The following is an 18,811-nucleotide window of genomic DNA, read 5'->3' on the forward strand; positions in this document are numbered from 1 at the left end:
TATAAATTTGTTTGAGTTCATTGTAGATTCTGGATATTAGCCCTTTGTCAGATGAGTAGATTGCAAAAATTTTCCCCCTTTCTGTAGGTTGCCCGTTCACTCTGATGGTAGTTTCTTTTGCTGTGCAGAAGCTCTTTAGTTTAATTAGATCCCAATTGTCAATTTTGGCTTTTGTTGCCATTGCTTTTGGTGTTTTAGACATGAAGTCCTTGCCCATGCCTATGTCCTGAATGGTATTGCCTAGGTTTTCTTCTAGGGTTTTTATGGTTTTAGGTCTAACATGTAAGTCTTTAATCCATCTTGAATTAATTTTTGCATAAGGTGTAAGGAAGGGATCCAGTTTCAGCTTTCTACATATGGCTAGCCAGTTTTCCCAGCACCATTTGTTGAATAGGGAATCCTTTCCCCATTTCTTGTTTTTGTCAGGTTTGTCAAAGATCAGATAGTTGTAGATCTGTGGTATTATTTCTGAGGCCTCTGTTCTGTTCCATTGGTCTATATCTCCATTTTGGTACCAGTACCACGCTGTTTTGGTTACTGGGTGCAACACACTTTCAAGTGACCAGATCTCATGAGAACTCTAGCAGGAGACAGCACTGGGGGATGGTGCTAAAACCATTAGAAACCACCCCCATGATCCAATCACCTCCCACCAGGCCCCACCTCCAACATTGGGATTTACGATTTGACAGGAGATTTGGGCGAGGACACAGAGCCAAACCTCATTAGCCAACAAGTGTTTATTGAGTGCTTACTATACGCTACATACTTCTCTAGGCATGGGAAGAAAAGCAGTTTATAAAAGGTCACTTCCCTATGGGGTTTACATTCAACTGGGAGGGAGCCAACAAGAACTAAACGATATACTAAATATACACTAAATAAACAAAAATACGAGTGTTGATACATACTAGAAAGAAGAACAAAGCAGAGAAAGGTGAAAGAGGAGGGTGGGGAAGGAGGTGGATTCATATTTGCATGGGTATCTTTGCTTTCCAAGATAGGATTTCTTTTGGGCACCCTGACCAAAAAGATAACTGAGTGAATATTTCTGAATCACCTGCACTGTCTGCTGAAGACTTTGTTTCCCTACTGCTTCCTCCTCTAGGAGATTCTATCAGTTCCCCCTTGCTGCTGTAACAAATTACCAAAAACGTGGTGGCTTTAAATAACAGAAATTTATTCCCTCACAGTTCTGGAGGCCAGAAGTCCAAAATCAGTATCACTGGACCAAAATCAGGCTGTCAACAGGCTGTCACTCACTCCAGAAGCTCGAAATTTAGGAGAATCTTACCTTGATTCTTCCAGCCACTATTGGCTGTCAGCAGTTCTTGGCTTGTGGCCACATCACTCCTATCTCTGCCTCCGTGGTCACATCGCCTTCTCTTCTGTGTCAAGTCTCCCTCTTCCTCCCTCTTATAAGGATACATGTGATTGTATTCACAGCCCACTGTGTTGCTTAGGATAATCTTCCTTAATTACATCAGCAAAGACCCTTTTTCCTTTTAATGTAACATTTACAGGATGGAGGGATTAGGACCTGACATCTTTGGGGGTCATTATTCAGCCTAATACAGAGACTTTATCACAAACCCACACATTCAAAGCCAGAAAAGAGAACTTAAGGTGACACTTTCTTTTGTACAACTTTTTCCATTATAATTCATCATTATTTTCACAAAATAGGTTGTCTTGTCCAGGAAACATGGATGGTAACAAGAAAGACACTTGTTTCTTAATCAATACAAAATCTACTTTCAGGAACCACACTTTGGAGCACTTGAATCAACAAGTCAATGAAAAACAAGCATGTTGCTCATGTTTGTATCATGGAGACAAAACAATAGTTTGCCACTGTAGTTAGGGTTAACCATTTATCTACTCATTTGTTCATCTAGTAAATATTTACTGCTGCCTTATAGAGTTGTGGTTAAGAGCTCAGAGTAAGGAGTAATTCAAATCTGATTTCAAATCCTGACTCTACCACTTACTAGCTGTGAGATCTTTGGAAGGCAACTTAACCTCTCTGAATGTTTCCTTACCTGAAAATGGGGTTGTCTGGGGATTAAATGAGATAGAAGATGCATAAAGCCCTTTGCCTGGTACATAAGAAAGGGCTCAATAAATGTTCATCATTCGCATCCAATTCAGGAATACAACATGAGATAGCACAATGGGCCCCTTCCCTACTGTCACTGTCTTCCTCCCACCAGAATATAGGTTTTGTGAGAGCAGGGATGTGGTGTTTTGTTCACTGGTTTGTCCCCAGCATCTGGTACCTGACACACATTGGCACTTGGTAAATATTCTTCAAATAAGGGAATGTGTGTATGTGTATCGTGGAGTTTACTAGTTTTATGTTTGGAAAATGACCCCAATACACACCTCCCACCACCACTATCACCATCACTCTCTGGGGCCTCCCAAGATTCAAAGGAAGAAGCAAGTCATTGGTATTACTTCTATTGCTGGGGATAAGGAGAAAGAAGAGATGAAAATGGCAGTCCTGGGTGGTGTTTTATGGCTAGTGTATTACTATGGATCGTTGGAAGTGTGACTTGTTTAGTACTAAACTAAAAGTCAAAGTTAAAACAAGTGAGAGAGCTAAAGAAAAACGGGCCACCTCTCAAACTCATTTCAGCTTTGAGCTGGCACTAAAAAGGGGGGAAAAACCCAACACTTATGCCTAGCCATGGGTCCAATTTCTGTATACCACCTGCAAATACTCCTACTATTCACAGAAAGAAAATCAGATTGCAAACTTCTTAAGGACAAAGACCTTATGTTATGCCTATCAGCCTAACCCAGGTTCTTCATTCCTTTGACTATGTTCTTTGTACATTTTCAATATGCAAAACACGTAAGTGCAGTGGGGAGACACCGCACTTGAGTGTGAGTGCTCATTCAACAAACCTCTTTTGCACACTGACTTTGAGTCAGGCATGGTAGTGGGTGGTGGGGATTCTAAAATGCCCTGAAGGAGTTCCCAGCCTGGCTGGGGAGACAGACAACTTAGGAAGTGATTTCAATTACAGAGTGTAGGTGTTAGAAAGAATATTGATAGGACAATAGAGGAAGTTCTGCTTGGATGGCAATCAGAGAAGTTTCCTTGGTAGATAGGTAAACTGTGTCATGAAGAATGAATGACAGTTCACCAGGTGAATGGGGAGCAGAGGATAGTGGAGGAGGCATTCCAGACCCACAATGCAAAGCGAATGTCCAAATCAATGAGTTCATAGTGTTTCAGTCCAAATCCTCTGTCCTCATTGATTCCTCCAACCCAGCTCTGCATGCCTGAGACCCCTGCCTGAACTTCTCTTGCCCTGGCTCTGTAAATCATGATCTGACAGAGTGAAATGTGTTCTCCAGGCTGCAGGGTGTCAGGTCAAGGTAATGGGTCACTGGTCAGCCCCAGCAGAGTGAACCAGGGCCTGAGAATCAAATATGTAGCCCCCACATCTCAGATGAGCAGAGGTGGGGCATGGGGTAAAGCATGTGATGTTTACGTTCAGAAACTGCAAAGCCACTAGCTTGCAAAGTGTCATTACATCTGCAGGTGGAGGGTAATTTTCCTGTTACTCAAGGTCTCCTAATCGGGCTCTGATTGGTTTGTGGGGAATTGTTTTATGACCCAGAGCCAGGCAGCGATAGATAGGAGATGTGGTTTGGTGGGCAGCAGTTTACAAGGCAGGAAATTGCTTCACTGGGCACAACCATTCATAAGAAACACCTCTGGGAAAAGGAGACCCGGGATCCTGGCAGGTCCACCCCTGGCCATCTGTTTACATCAGCAACGACCCACGTTCCTGGTTACACAATGTGGCAGCGTCATTTTGAGTGGGGGATCTTTGCCCCTTGGAAGAATAAACACATTCCTCACTCTCAATAGAATTAGCAGACCTCACAGACTTTTCAATGACTCTCCTGGAGGCCTTAATGTCATAGGAAGGTGACTCTAAACATGATTAGCTGTACAACCTCATTCATTCCAAATTCAGTTGAGTTTTCCTTTAAGGGCAGTGAAGGCTTAGATGAAGATACTCCAAAGGCGAAGGGTGGAAGTGATAATCCTTTGTCAGGATTGTCAGTTGTCAAAGCCATGCCAAGTTTCTTAGGAACAATCCAATAGGGCCGGGCACGGTGGCTCATGCCTGTAATCCCAGCACTTTGGGAGGCTGAGGCGGGCGGATCATTTGAGGTCAGGAGTTCAAGACCGGCCTGGACAACACGGCAAAACCCTGTCTCTCCTAAAAATACGAAAAAAAAAAAAAATAGCTGGGCGCAGTGGTGTGCTCCTGTAATCCCAGCTACTCAGGAGGCTGAGGCAGGAGAATCCACTTGAACTCAGGAGGCAGAGGTTGCAGTGAGCTGAGATTGCGCCACTGCATTCCAGCCTGGGCGACACAGTGCGACTCTATCTCAAAAAAAAAAGGAAAAATCCATTCACGGGCTTAGGGTCATTGGTCAGTCTGGGGAGGAGGAGGCAGGGCTGTGGGTTGTTCGGACACGTTGCCCACATTTCCACTGTCCCATCAGCTCTGCAATTCCTTAGCTGAGTTCTAGAGTCCAGAGTTTTTAGCACCTAGAGCCATCAAATCCGTGTGCGCCATGGGGAGGAAAGATAAGGGGCAGTGGCAGAGTCTCCAGAACCACAGGGGTCTGTCTGGAGAGTCACTGGAAGCCTCCAGCCCAGCACTGTTCAGTAAAATCAAGAGATGCCAGGCACGGTGGCTCATGCCTGTAATCCTAGCACAAATTAGCCGAGTGTGGTGGCATGCACCTGTAGTCGCAGCTACTTGGGAGGCTGAGGTGGAACGATCCCTTGAACCCAGGAGGCGGAGGTTGCAGTAAGCCAAGAGCCAAGATCATGCCACGGCACTCCACCCTAGGTGACAAAGTGAGACCCTGTCTCAAAAGAGTCATGCCCCAAAGCTTCCTCCTCCCCACCCTATTTGTAAACTCCATCTTACTCCCATCCTGGCCAGGTGAGCTTCACCTCCCTAAGGTCTCAGGTTCTGTATCTTTGAAATGGAGAGAATCATGGCACTTAACTTCACAGCCCTAATTTGAGGACTAAATGAAATAATGAATTTCCTTATTCTTAAGTGTGTTTGCACACTTAAGGTTTGGTGCATTTTCTCTGGGGCAGTCGAGCAGGAGGAGGGACTTGGAGGTGAATTTCATTTTACGTTTGTTTTTACTTTCCATATGAGGAATCATAGACAATCTATTGTTATCCCTGACTTAGTCCAGGACCTACTAACTGTGTTCTTAGGCTATTGGGCAGAACATCCAGGAGCAGTCAGCAGAAGAAAGCCCTGGGCTTGCCCCATTGGAACTTGCTTTGTTTGCTTCCATGGAGACCATTTGTTTAATTTTGTCTCCCACTTGCAAATTCTAAGGGGGCCCAGACCATGCCATTCTTGCTTACCACTATATCTCCAGGACTTCATACAGTGCCTGAAGCATAGTAGGTTCTGTATAAAGACTTGTTGAATAAATAAGAAAATGCATTAATGTGTGAGTGAAAAAAATGAGGGCATCACACCTCTTTAAAAACTTAAAAAACACTAATACGGTGAATCCATAATAAACCTATATGGACTTGGGATCATAGAACTTCTCCATTACCAGATAAAATGTAGTCTTTACTCCGTTTCCTCATGCAGATAAAGCAATTGTGTCAGGGAACACTAAACGGGGCATTGTGCCAAAGCTACCAAGGCAGTTGTGAGAACAATCCCTAGACCAGGACCCTTTAGATAGATAATTAGTTCAAGTATCTGCATTAGCTGTTAGTTGTTTTTGTTTTTGTTTTTGAGACAGAGTCTCATTCTGTCTCCCAGGCTGGAGTGCAGTGGTGCAATCTCGGCTCACTGCAACCTCTGCCTCCTGGGTTCAAGCGATTCTCCTGCCTCAGCCTCCCAAGTAGCTGGGATTACAGGCATGTGCCACAATGCCTCCTTTTTGTATTTTTAGGAGAGACAGGGTTTCACCACGCTGGCCAGGCTGGTCTCGAACTCCTGACCTCAGGTGATCCGCCCGCCTTGACCTCCCAAAGTGCTCGGATTACAAGCGTGAGCCACCGCACCTGGCCGTGTTAGTTGTTGTGAACTCCCCTCAGGATCCCATGCTCACTGCTGCTTCTGCCCTACTCATTCTCTGTGAAGGAGACTACAAAAAGATTGATGGCCATTGCCCCAGACATCTGGGGAATATGGTCACTGGCCACCCGATCTCCAAACCCTGCTGTAGGGACCAGGATAAGCCCAGAGGTGGAGGGATAGTCCTGTGGGGTCTGACTGAAGGAGTGTGTGACCAGGGCAGCATAGGCCAAATCCAGAAGAGTGTTTCCAGGTCACGGGCATGGACCATGCAAGTGTGTTAGAAATCCACTTTGGGGTGGCACCCTGAATGTGGTACATTTGGGCCTGATGTCCCAAAAGGCAAGCTTCTCAAACTAGGGTAATAGGGCTGTGAGCCAGAGGTTGCGAGAAGTCACAGGAAAGATGGCTTATCTTCCTGGAATGTCCATTTTATTCAGATATAAGAAATGTTAACTGCATTTTTCAATAAAAGCAAACAGATGGATTATGGTAGAAAATAGAAAATTTAAATGTACTTTTTTTTTTTTGAGACGGAGTCTTGCTGTGTTGCCCAGGTTAGAGTGCAATGGCGCAATCTTGGCTCACTGCAAGCTCCGCCTCCCGGGTTCACGCCATTCTCCTGCCTCAGCCTCCCGAGTAGCTGGGACTACAGGCTCCCGCCACCACACCCGGCTAATTTTTTGTATTTTTAGTAGAGATGGGGTTTCACCGTGTTAGCCAGGATGGTCTCAATCTCCTGACCTCGTGATCCACCTGCCTTGGCCTCCCAAAGTGCTGGGATTACAGGCGTGAGCCACCATGCGCAGCCTAAACGTACTTTTAAGACAAAACATGGGGCTTCGAAGAAAGTTTCTGTGTGCAGTGATCTAAAACCCCATGCCCCTTGTGAAGTGTGAATTCACTCTCTGCCACTAATGGTACTTCACATGAAAAGCTTCAAAAGCGCTGACTGCAAACAGCCACACAGAAAACACCACCCATGGACCCTGCACCACACTGCCCACACATACACTGCTAGGCCCCCACTCCACACAGTAAAGGTCCCCTCCATGAGACAATGGCATTGGGATGCAACAGCCTCTCATATCATGTGGGCTGACTCTCAGTCCCCAAGAGATCAACTGGTTGTCCTTCTTCCCACAGGTTCTCAGAGATATCAGTCCCTGTCTGAAAGGAGGAGCTACACCCACGATGTTAATTTCTCTATTCCCACTGTCCAGCATGCTTGGCACAGATGAGGCATTCAATTAATGTGTGTTGGGATGAACTGAACTCCAGACAGATGCCTGCACCTCCTCGTTCCTTCCTCCTGAGGGTGGAGGCAGCTGTGGCCTCAAATCCACAGGCAGCCTAAACCAAATGGTATGGGGCAGAGCTAACAAGCACAGCTCCAGCTAGGGCCCAGTGGGGGCCAGTTTCACTTCTTTTCTTCCCAGAGCTAAAGGGCTGAAAAATCCATTCCAAGTGAAGATACTAGAAATTACTTTTATTCCCATTGTTGAGAGGAGGATACAAGTCACAAAGGAAAAGGCTCCACACGCTGTTAGTTGGCAAGTTATCACCTCCACTCTGGAATGTACCAAGACCAATGGTGAGTAGCTATCTGAGTCTCTGGCATCTGTGGTAAGTTCACTCTGGGCAAACTTTCCCAAGACCCTAGGCCTCTGGTTGTCAAAGCAGCTTCCTGGGGTCCCCAGATCCAGCTCTTCCTCTGACCTCTAGGGAAGTGAAGCTTCAGTGGGTCTCCCCGACTCCAGCATAAGCCCCTGAGAGTGGGAATGGTGTCCAATTAATCTTTGTATCCCTACTGCTTAGCAGAGTCGCTGCACATAAGATACCCTGAAGAAATATGTGCTGGTAATGATGACACCATTCACCTAGTCATTTAACAAATATTTATGTTCTGTGCAGTCTTTTGGGCCTAGGAATTCAATGATGAATCAGAAACAGTGTCTTCCCTTAAGGGGCCCATAGCTTAGTGGGGAAGGCTAACAACTGCCAGCTGCAATATGGTGTAAACACAATGACAGAGGCCTGTACAGAATAAAGAGGCAGCACAAGGGCCCTCCAGCCAGTGCAGGTGCTGCCTGCTCTCTAGTTGGTGGACTCAGAAGCTTCAAGTGGGGACTTTTAAAGCCATTGAGGTGGGCTCAGTCTCCTGTAGCTGAAGTCATGGGAGGGTGGGGGAGAGGGAGGGTCATGTTCGAAGGTGGGCTTTCACAGTCACAGGAATGCCCAGCGTGGGCGGGCCAGAGGGTGACCTTCTCATCACCCTGTAGGAAAGTGAGGCCCAGCTAACACCTGTTGGAACAGGTAACTCCCATTTGCCCATTGTCCTGTGTTTGCAGAGGAGGAGCAGGGAACTCCTCAGGGGGTAAGAGGGACTGGGTCACAACCAGGTGAGCCTCCTTTTGGCACCACAAGCATTAGCACAGAGATAGGGCGGCCGCCCTGGGCAGGATTTATAACTCCAGATTTCAAGGTCTTATCATAAACAAGCTCTTTCTGAATTGCAACATGTCAGGGGCAGGGGGAGCAGGCAGACAGAGACAGACTAGAGAGCGGTGTTGGGGGTGGGGGGCGTTAGAATGTGGCTGATAGGGAAATTGTGGGGGAGAGATGGAGCTATTCATGGCTAATACTGTATGGGACATGGAACTGGTTAATAATAATGCTTTGCTTCTTATCCCATTCCCATGGCCCAACCCTGAAAGGTAATAAAACATGATTTGGAACATAGTGAAATCCTGGGGCAAGGCAAGCCCAGAGAGGCGAGCATTGTTTTACGCAGGCTCCTGCTCTCTAGAACTTTCTTCCCCACTCCATGGATTCCTCATCAGTGCATTTTATTGAGTGTGAGTAGGGGGTGGGTGGGGAATGTCTCCGGTCATTACCTAAGGCTTCTGAGCTGTCGCTGGGAAACGGCAAATTGCCCACTCATGCTGCTTTGGTGGGGAGAAGGGGTGAAGCATGGGGCAGGAGTCGGGGAGGCACCTGGCAGAGGCGTGTTTGGGGACCTCAGGGCAAAGTGGAGAGACCTGCTGTGGCCCCTTAAGGCACCAGTGCTGCCTCTGGATGCCTCTTTCTCTCTTCAAGTCTTCCCTTGACTTTCATTCTCACCGGATGCCACCTGAATAAAGACAATGACCAAGGGAAGCAGCCTACTCTCCAACTGGCCCTGGAACACACCCCTGTAAACTACCTTGAAGGGAGGGGACTAGGTGTCCCCTTCACTACAGGCCTGTCACTAGCCCTTCTGGACTTGGGCCTGGTTTTCCTTCTGTTCAGACCAGGTGGGACGGCAGGCTCAGCAGGGGCTGAAAGATGTCCCTCGGAGGACCCCCAGAGCATGCCTCCCTCCTCCTGCTTCTCCCGAGACATCAAACACACCAGGCCCGGGTAGGCAGGTGGAGTTAATAAACACAGCGAGGCTTCAGGAAGGCATGGAGGCCTCTCCTTCAGACTCCCAACTCCAGCCTGAGCAAATCCCCTGTGACTTCAAAGCCAGCAGCTTGTTTGCCTGGCCACAGGGCAGCAACAATGCTTTCCCTTTTGACCTAAGAAAGCATCCTTGGGGCTGGGCGCGGTGGCTCACGCCTGTAATCCCAGCACTTTGGGAAGCTGAGGTGGGCGGATCCCCTGAGATCAGGAGTTTGAGACCAGCCTGGGCAACATGGTGAAACCCCGCCTCCACTAAAAATACAAAAATTAGCTGGGCATGGTGGCACACACCTGTAATCCCAGCCACCTGGGAGGCTGAGGCAGGACAATCACTTGAACCTGGGAGGCGGAGGTTGCAGTGAGCTGAGATCGCACCACTGCACTCCAGCCTGGGCGACAGAGTAAGACTCCATCTCAAAAAAAAGATAAATAAATAAATAAACAAACAAATAAATAAGCATCCTTGGCATCGTTGCTGGAGGACTGCTGGCCAGGGTGGGGAGTAGAGAGGTCACTGACCTAAACCCTGCTTAGGGGCTCTGAGGTAGGCATTCCTGCCAGCCTGCCCTGCTGATCCAAGACCAGGGGGATATGTTGGGCAGGCCTGATAGAAACCGTATCCCCACACTCCTGGAAAGACTGACCCAGCCAGGACTCAGCAGACAGAACAGGCCCACCTCAACCCAGCAGGGCATGGCAGGCCACATCAATGCACCCAGGAATGGAGACCATATCATGCACTTACTGGTCCCCTGACGGCCACCCTTATTTCCAGGGATTCACACCATGAACGTGGCAGTACGTGTGCCTGTCTGTGCCAGGTGTATGTGTATGCATAGAAGTGTGCACATCCCGGCTGGGCACAGTGGCTCATGCCTGTAATCTCAGCACTTTGGGAGGCTGAGGTGGGTGGATCACCTGAGGTCAGGAGTTCAAGACCAGCCTGACCAACATGGCAAAACCCTGTCTCTACTAAAAATAGAAAATTAGCTGGGTGTGGTGATGCATGCCTGTAATCACTTGAGGCCAGGAGTTCAAGACTAGTTTGGCCAACATGGCAAAACACCGTCTCTACTAAAAATACAAAAATTAACTGGGTGTGGTGGTGCACGCCTGTAATCCCAGCCACCTGGGAGGCTGAGGCATGAGAATCGCTTGAACCCGGGAGGCAGAGGTGCAGTGAGCCAAGATTGCGCCACTGCACTCCGGCCTGGGTGACAGAGCAAGGTTCCATCTCAAAAAAAAAAGAAATTGAATTTTAATTCTATAGTAAAAATCCCAATGTACCAGTGTTCTGAAATTTGAGGATGGTATTTTCTCCTGTCCTGGGACAGCAGTCCTAATGACTTTCCCTACCCCTGACCAAGCAGGTGTTTCCTGGTAACCTGCTGCAGCCTCCAAGCTGCAGGTGCTGCCCCATTTGTCTCCAAAACAGAGTAGATTTCTGTCCTGGTTCCTTCCCCACAGACTTTGCTCTGTCTTGGAGAGCTCCAGAGTGCTGCAGGAAAGGGCATAGGGGATGAAAGATTAAAAACAAACAAATATACCTCCATGGCTTCTGGTCTGAATGATTAGGCAATGCAGGACAATTTGTCTTTGCATTCTGCAAGTGCAGGCCTCGCTCTATATACAGAAGGCATGCTTGATCACATTTATAGATGGCCAATTATGAAGTAACCACACAAATTATTAAATTTAGTGAGGATATATATAAGTTCCTGTCTTCAGAAGCATTTTTCTTCTCTTTTTTAACATATAAATAGTATATTTTCAGAAATGCAGTTCAAATAAAAAATACATGGAGGACTTAATTAACCCTAAACTCACCACAAATAAGCAGTGTGTCATAGCTACTAAAGACACAAATCTAGACAGCATCAATAGAAGTAACTGTGTCCAGATGATATGAGGCCCACTTTGTTTGCAATCCAAATACATCTTAAAAACCTAGCCATCATTTTCTTTACTTTTGTTTTCTTTCTTTTTTTTTTTCTTGAGACAGAGACTCACTCTGTCACCCAGGCTGGAGGCAGCAGTGCGATCTTAGCTCACTGCAACCTTCCCCTCCCCGGCTCAAGCAATCCTCCCACCTCAGCCTCCCAAGTAGCTGGGACTAAGGTGCATGCCACCATACCCGGCTACTTTCTGTACTTTTTTTTATAGAGATGGGGTTTCACCATGTTGCCCAGGCTGGTCTCGAACTCTTGGCCTCAAGCAGTCCTCCCATGTTGGCCTCCCAAAGTGCTGAGATTACAGGCATGAGCCACCAAACCCAGCCCCATCTAATTTTTGTATTTTTTGTAGAGACAGGTTTTTGCCATGTTGCCCAGGCTGGTCTTGAACTCCTGAGCTCAAGGGATCCACCTATCCCGACCTCCCAAAGTGCTGGGATTATAGGCGTGAGCCACTGCACCCGGCCTCGGCAACATTTTCAAGAGGGACATTGGCCAACTAGAAAGCACTGAGAGGAGAATGACCAGGATAGTGAGAAGTCTGGAAACTATCTCATTCAGACAATAACTAAACCTCCTAGAGACAGGTAGTCTGAGAAACTAACAAATATGTGAAGAGCTGTCAGGTAAAGGAGAAAACAACTCTCTAGATCAGTGGGCAGATTGTGGATTCACATGAGAATTTATTCAACAGCTTGCTGGTGAGGTGAACCCATCCCTGGCTGTTGGTAAATGTCGGAGGATGATCTGTCAAGGATGCAATACAGGGATAACTACATTACACAGTGGGTTGGATGAGACAAGAAGACATTCAACTCTAAGAGTCAATGAATCTGTTTTTAAAAAAGTATAAATAGGCAGAGTCTTCTGTTTAGGCAAAAACCTTGCCTAAAACTTGCCTAAAACTCCCACTGTTAAAAACTCATTTAAATGGGTAAAAGCATTGTTTGTTCTGAAGTATCTCTTTTAAAATGCATTCTACGGCCAGGCGTGGTAGCTCATACCTATAATCCCAACACTTCGGGAGGCCATGGTGGAAGGATTGCTTGAGCCCAGGAGTTCACAGCTGCAGTGAGCCATGATCTGCACTCCAGCCTGGGCGACAGAGCAAGACTCTGCCTCAAAAAAATAAATAAGTAAATAAATAATAAGACAAAATGCAATATGTTATCTGGGATGGGCAACATATTAGCACAGATAGATTTATCAGGTAACTAGCTGGAAGGAAGTGTGGAATCATGGAAATGGCATTCAACTGGAAATCGGAAGATCTGGGTGTGAATCTCCCACTTATAAACTGTGTGGTCTTTAGCAAGTTACTTACCTCTTTGAGTTTCTTTTGTTTTTTTAATTTTTTGCAGAGACAAGGTCTCCTTATATTGTGCAGGCTGGTCTCAATCTCCTGGCTTCAAACAATCCCTTCTGCCTCAGCCTCTCATAGTGCGGGGTTTACAGACCTGGTTACTTCGAGTTTCTGTTTCTTTATCTATTAAATGAGAATAGAAATATCTATTCTCAAACACCAAAGGTGTATACATTTTGAACACCAAAGATACATACATTTTGCTGGTACAGGTCTGGCAGGCACAGCATAGCTCTAAAGCCAATAGCTCTGGTGATATATGCCTGTTAAGGTGGCATGTCCCTTTAACAGCTATCCGCTTTCACCACCTGCATTCATTTCATTGCATTTTACTGGCTATCCCAGCCAATGCAATAAGGCAAGGAAATAAACAGGCATAAGGATTGGAAAGGAAAAAATAAAATTGTTGCTATTTGTTGACAATATGATTGTTTACATAGAGAATCCAAGATAATGTATAGACAAGCTATCAGAACGACTGAAAGGATTGCTCAAGGTTGCCGGATTCAGAATCAATATACAAAAAGTCAGATGCATTCCTATACACCTGCAAAACTAATTAGAAAATGTAATCTTAAAGGGACCCTGTTACATATCTGCAAAAACTAAAAGGTATTAGCAATAGATCTAATAAAAGAAGTGTTAACCCAAATGAAGAAAATGATAAAACTTTATTGGCAGACATAAAAGAAGCCCTAAATAAATAGAACAATATACCATGTTTGTGAACAGAAATACCCACTATTATAAACACAGTCAATCGTCCCCCAAATTTATCTATAAATTCAACGCAATACCAAAAAAAAAAAAAAAATCCCAACTTGGCTATATTTATATTTATATATAGTATATAAAAAACTTACAAACTAATCTTCAAATATGAACTAGAAAAGAGTCAAGAATGGCTAAGACACTTGGGGGGGTGGGTTGTTTTTGTTTTTATTTTGAAACAGGGTCTATCTCTGTCACCCAGGCTGGAATGCAGTGGTGTGATTCTTGGTTTGCAGACAATTGCCATTTTGCTATGTCCTCACGTGGCCTTTCCTTGCTCGTGGAGACAGAACTCTCTCTCTTCCTCTTCTTAAAAGGGCACTAATCCCACCAAGAGAGTCCTACCCTCATGACTTAATCTAAACCTAATTACTCATTACTCCCCAAAGGCCTCATCTTCAAATACCATCACACTGGGGGCTAGGGATTCAGCATATTAATTTTGGGGAAACACAAACATTCCCTCCACAACAGTCTACCAGGTACCTCAGACAATAAGGATGAAGGTGGAGTGAAAAATATAAAGACTGATGGAAATCTTTTCTTTTTTTCTTTTTCTTTTGAGACAGAGTCTCACTCTGTTGCCCAGGCTGAAGGGCAGTGGTACGATGTCAGCTCACTGCAACCTCAGCCTCTCGGGTTCAAGTGATCCTCCCACCTCAGCCTCCTGAGTAGCTGGCACTACAGGCACGTGCCACCACACCTGGCTAATTTTTGTATTTTTAGTAGAGACGGGGTTTTGCCACGTTGCCCAGGCTGGTCTTGAACTCCTGGCCTCAAGTGATCTGCCTGCCTTGACCTCCCAAAGTGCTGGGATTACAGCTGTGAGCCACCATGCCTGGCCTGATGGAAATCTTTGAAAAACAATTAGGTTCCCAGATTCCCTTCCTTGCTTCATGCAGCCAGACCTTTGAAGAGGGTAAAACAAAGTCTCTGGAAAGCAGAATAACAGAAAAGCTGAGCCCAGGTTACTCTGTCCAATCCATGAATCTCCCTTAAACATTCCTGACAAAGGGTAAGCCAGCCTTATGCTTGAACCCGTGCAGTGACAAAGAACTCCCTCCTTACCAGTAATAATAACAATAACTAACCCTTACTGAGTGCTAACTATGTGCCTGGCCCTTTAAGCCCTTCCCATATATTGACTCTTTGAAAGTTGGCTCATTCCAAATTTGGGCAGCTCTGTCTGTAAAAGGTTCAGACAGGCCTCTAAAGTTTCCCTCCTACCTTCATGGGTCTCTAAACTGAGGAGGAAGGAGGATTTTCATCTTGGGACGGCAGGCCCACAGAGATTATATATGGCAAGAGAAATGTTCATTGTGTTACATGTTTATCATCAAAAGCACAGTCTATACTGGGCTCTAAAGTAATAGCAATAGTCATAGTTATTGTAAAGCATGTACTCACTCTACATGCATTTACCTCTCTTGATTCACATAACAATTGTATTTTTCTACAAACTGATTCTTTGAAAGATTAAGTGTTCTAAGTTTACAGAGCTAGTAACTGGCGTTCTGGCCCAGTCTGTTTGACCCAGAGGCTGAGCTGTTAATCACACCAGTCAACACAAGTTTTCATCTACTATGTTTCTGAGAAATGTGTACTAGAAAAATCTCTGAATTTGGAGAAGATCTGAGCTCTGCTCCCTCCTCTGCTACTTTCCTGTGAGCTTGAGTAAATTGTTTTCTCTTTTCCTTAAGTATAAAACAAGAGAGCTGAACTAGATGATCTCAAAAGCCCAAATTTAACTCTAATCATCTATGTTCCAAGTTAAAGGTGTCTATAATCCTTCTCCATCTGGTAACATTTCTTGGAGCATCCAATTAACATGTGGAGATGATGATGATGATGATGATGATGAATAAATGAATGAATGTATGAATGAATGAAGTGAAATCTTTCACATTTTCTTTTGCAAAAGGCTACCCCTGGTCAGATGTTCCTACAGGAGGAAAGAGAGTGCTCGTCTCCCTTTTCGGTTTTGGTTGCTTTTCACCAGTTGGCCTCAAATCTATGGTGTAAATAAAGCCTGCTTCACCCCCAGGCCTTTCTCTCAAGGCCCAGCTGTAGGCTAGAAGCAGAAAGTGAATATGCAGAGTGGCCAATTAGTTCACTGTGTGCCCTCATGACCTCTGACCCCTGCTGGGCCACCCCATCCATTAGCTGTCCTCTTCCCCCTCCACCCTCTTCTCTCAGTTTGAGTCGTTGTCCTGCCATTCTCTTTCAGCAAAGAAACATGCTCAGGCATTTGGGTAGCAGCCTCCACTTTCTGCTCTTTTGTCTCCTCCCTCTGTTGCCCTTGTTGCTAACCTGGTCACCACTCCTTGACCCTACTGTTCTCGCCCCTCCTGGGGCTGGGGAGGGAAAGTATTCCAAGACAGCGTTTGCAGGGAGGAAGAAGGCAAGCCCTTGCATTTCCTTTTCACTTGGGTTTCATTCCACAAATGAATTTTGATACTACTCCTTATTGCAAGAAATTCCCTGTAATGCTTCCTCGGGGATGATGATTTCTTTCAAAAGCAAGTGTTTTGAAAAGTCCATGTGGGTGAAGGCAGCAGTATGTTCCTTTGAGATGTTGGCTATTCCTTTATGAGGTTGGAAAATATATATACAGTATATAAACATATATATTATAAATTATACATATTCTGTTGATTGAGGAAGGAAAAGCTGTTCAAGATTATGGGTATGTGAGTATATAGTTGTGAAATATAAAGCAATCATCAAAAGAGAAAATCAACCAATTAACTTTATTACACTTGAAAGAAACAATTTCAAGTGTTGACAGCATCTGCTAAGTCTTCAGAATCTCAGCTCGGACAGAAAAGGAGCTGGTGGTGAGTTTGTTAGAAAAAGGCAAGTGCTTGAGAGTCAGACCCACTAGATTTAAATCTAAGTCCTGCCACTTGGCCACTAGGTGACTTCTGCTAATAATAGCAGCTTCTATTGTCTGACTGCATGCTAGATGCCAAGCACTTTACACATATCATCTCCTTTCATCCTCATAATAAGCAGTGAGTGAGAGATGATCAGTCATCATCCTTATTTTATGAATAAAGAAATGAAAGCCAAGAGTAATTAAATTATTGGCTCAGGGCTGTATAAACAGTAAATGGCAGAAAAGGAGGGTGAACAAGGTAACATGGCTCCAAAGTTCTTAAATCCAATGTTATACTTCCTCCAAATTACAAAGTACAGTACTTAAGTTATTTAACCTTTATGAGCTTTGGTTTCCTTGCCTGTAAGATGATCATCTATAAAATACCTACTAGCAATGATTAACAACTGAATGCTTATTATAGTCCAGGCATTTTTTCTAAATGCTGAATTCTTTACTTCATTTAATACTTATGAAGTCCCCCAAAATGGGAACTAGTATCCCCATGCCACAGAGGAGGAAACTGGGGGCTTAGAGAGGTTAAGAAACTAACCCAGATCAGAGGAAAAGGAGTCATTATATGAAAAAGATACTTCCACATGCATGTTTTTAGCAGCACAATTTGCAATTGCAAAAATGTGGAACCAACCCAAATGCTCATCAATCAACGAGTGGATAAAGAAACTGCGGTATACATAGACGATGAAATACTACTCAGTCATAAAAAGGAATGAATTAACAGCATTCGCAGCAACCTGGATGGGACTGGAGACTATAATTCTAAGTGAAGTAACTCAAGAATGGAAAACCAGACATCACATATTCTCACTTATAAGTGAGAGCTAAACTATGAGGATGCAAAGGCATAAGAATGACTTTGAGGACTTAGGGGGAAGGGGTGGGAAGTGGTGAGGGATAAAGACTACAAATCAGGTTCAGTGTACACTGCTTTGGTGATGGGTGCACCAAAATCTCACAAATCACCACTAAACAACTTACTTGTGTAACCAAAAACCACATTCTCCAAAAACCTATGGAAATAAATTTTTTTTAAAAAAAGAAACTAACCCAGATCACACACAACTACTAAGTGGTAGAGCTGGAATTCTAATTTGAGCCCGTGTGGCTGCAGAGCCCATGCTCTTTCCACTTTCCACTCCGTGACAATTGCCTCAAATAGGCCTACTGAGGAAGATGGAGTATATATACAGAGAAGGCTATGGGAACACAGGGATGGAGAAAAATTAATTCCAACTGAGGGTAACAGGGACAGATTTATGAAGAATGTAGAGATTCACTTGATAGACATTCACTTTAATGCCAGAAAGGCTCAGAAATACATCTGTTTAAAAAAGTTAGGCACACCCTAATTGTGTACTAATGTTAATGCCAAAGAAGCTAGGCCTTGCCATAAAAATGCCTCATAAATAGTAAAGCAGGGACTGTATCCTACTCATCTTAGTAGTACTACCATGCACCCTTACACTTTCCCAGTCTAATGGCAACTAGAATAGTGCCTTGCACATAGTAGGCACTTGACAGATATTTCCAAGATGAAGAAGTGAATGATACTTCAGGAAAGACTTGGTTTGGGACCTTGCTAACTTGGGGGATGCTGTAGCCCCCCAAGCTGGAAGACCCTTTTCCCTCTCATCTTTCTCCCTGCAGTTCCTCTGACGAGCCCATAGGCTGAGTGATAGGGGATCCACTGTACCGGAGATGATTTATGGTTCTTTGTTATACAAATCCCTTCACATTCCTCCCCATCCTCTTTTCGCAGCCAATTCATCATGATATTTAAATGAAACTTTGGTTGGTGAACTATGGCTCACCGCCCTGAAGACAATTATTCAAGATGCCATCTCTAAAAAAGTGTTTAAAAAGACCCGCGATCCATCTGGATTGTCTTAGATTTCCCTGCTTTTCCCAAGGACCCAGGGAAAGGCCTTTGCTTTTACCTTAGAGAATCCCAGGTACTCAGCTGGAGCAGTGAAAAGAAAGAAGGCAATGCTCTGTAATTGCTCCATAATTAAAATACTAGAAGCCCCAAGGAAGATATAACCACAGTATTTCAGCCTAGGCTACAGAATAACTTTGCAAAGATGCCTCAGAGATATTTTACTTAATGCTCTGGGAACCCCAGCTTTATTGAGTCAATCTGCTATCAAAATGATGATGGCAAAGTAAAATGAAACTTTCTGATTCTTCATGCCATTAATGCAAGCTGGTGTTACCCTAATCAAATGAAACCCCTTATCATGACTATAGGAGTGAAACAGAAGCAAGCATTTCTTCCATC

The 18,811-nt window shown here is 44.8% G+C and overlaps 1 long non-coding RNA gene across 2 annotated transcripts in view; it reads right to left on the minus strand.

The window, feature by feature from the left end:
* The window catches only part of LOC129137519 (uncharacterized), a 78,469-nt gene that overhangs the window by 9,402 nt on the left and 50,256 nt on the right, over window positions 1-18,811 (minus strand). Inside the window, exon 3 of one of the 2 annotated variants that reach the window (XR_008540137.2) lies at window positions 12,825-12,986. The exons of the other annotated variant lie outside the window; for it this stretch is intronic. This is a non-coding gene — a long non-coding RNA (uncharacterized LOC129137519). The remainder of the gene's footprint in view (window positions 1-12,824; window positions 12,987-18,811) is intronic. 2 annotated transcript variants of the gene reach the window in all.

The sequence above is a fragment of the Pan troglodytes genome, chromosome 19 (genome assembly GCF_028858775.2).
Source record: "Pan troglodytes isolate AG18354 chromosome 19, NHGRI_mPanTro3-v2.0_pri, whole genome shotgun sequence".
Classification (NCBI taxonomy): Eukaryota; Metazoa; Chordata; class Mammalia; order Primates; family Hominidae; genus Pan; species Pan troglodytes.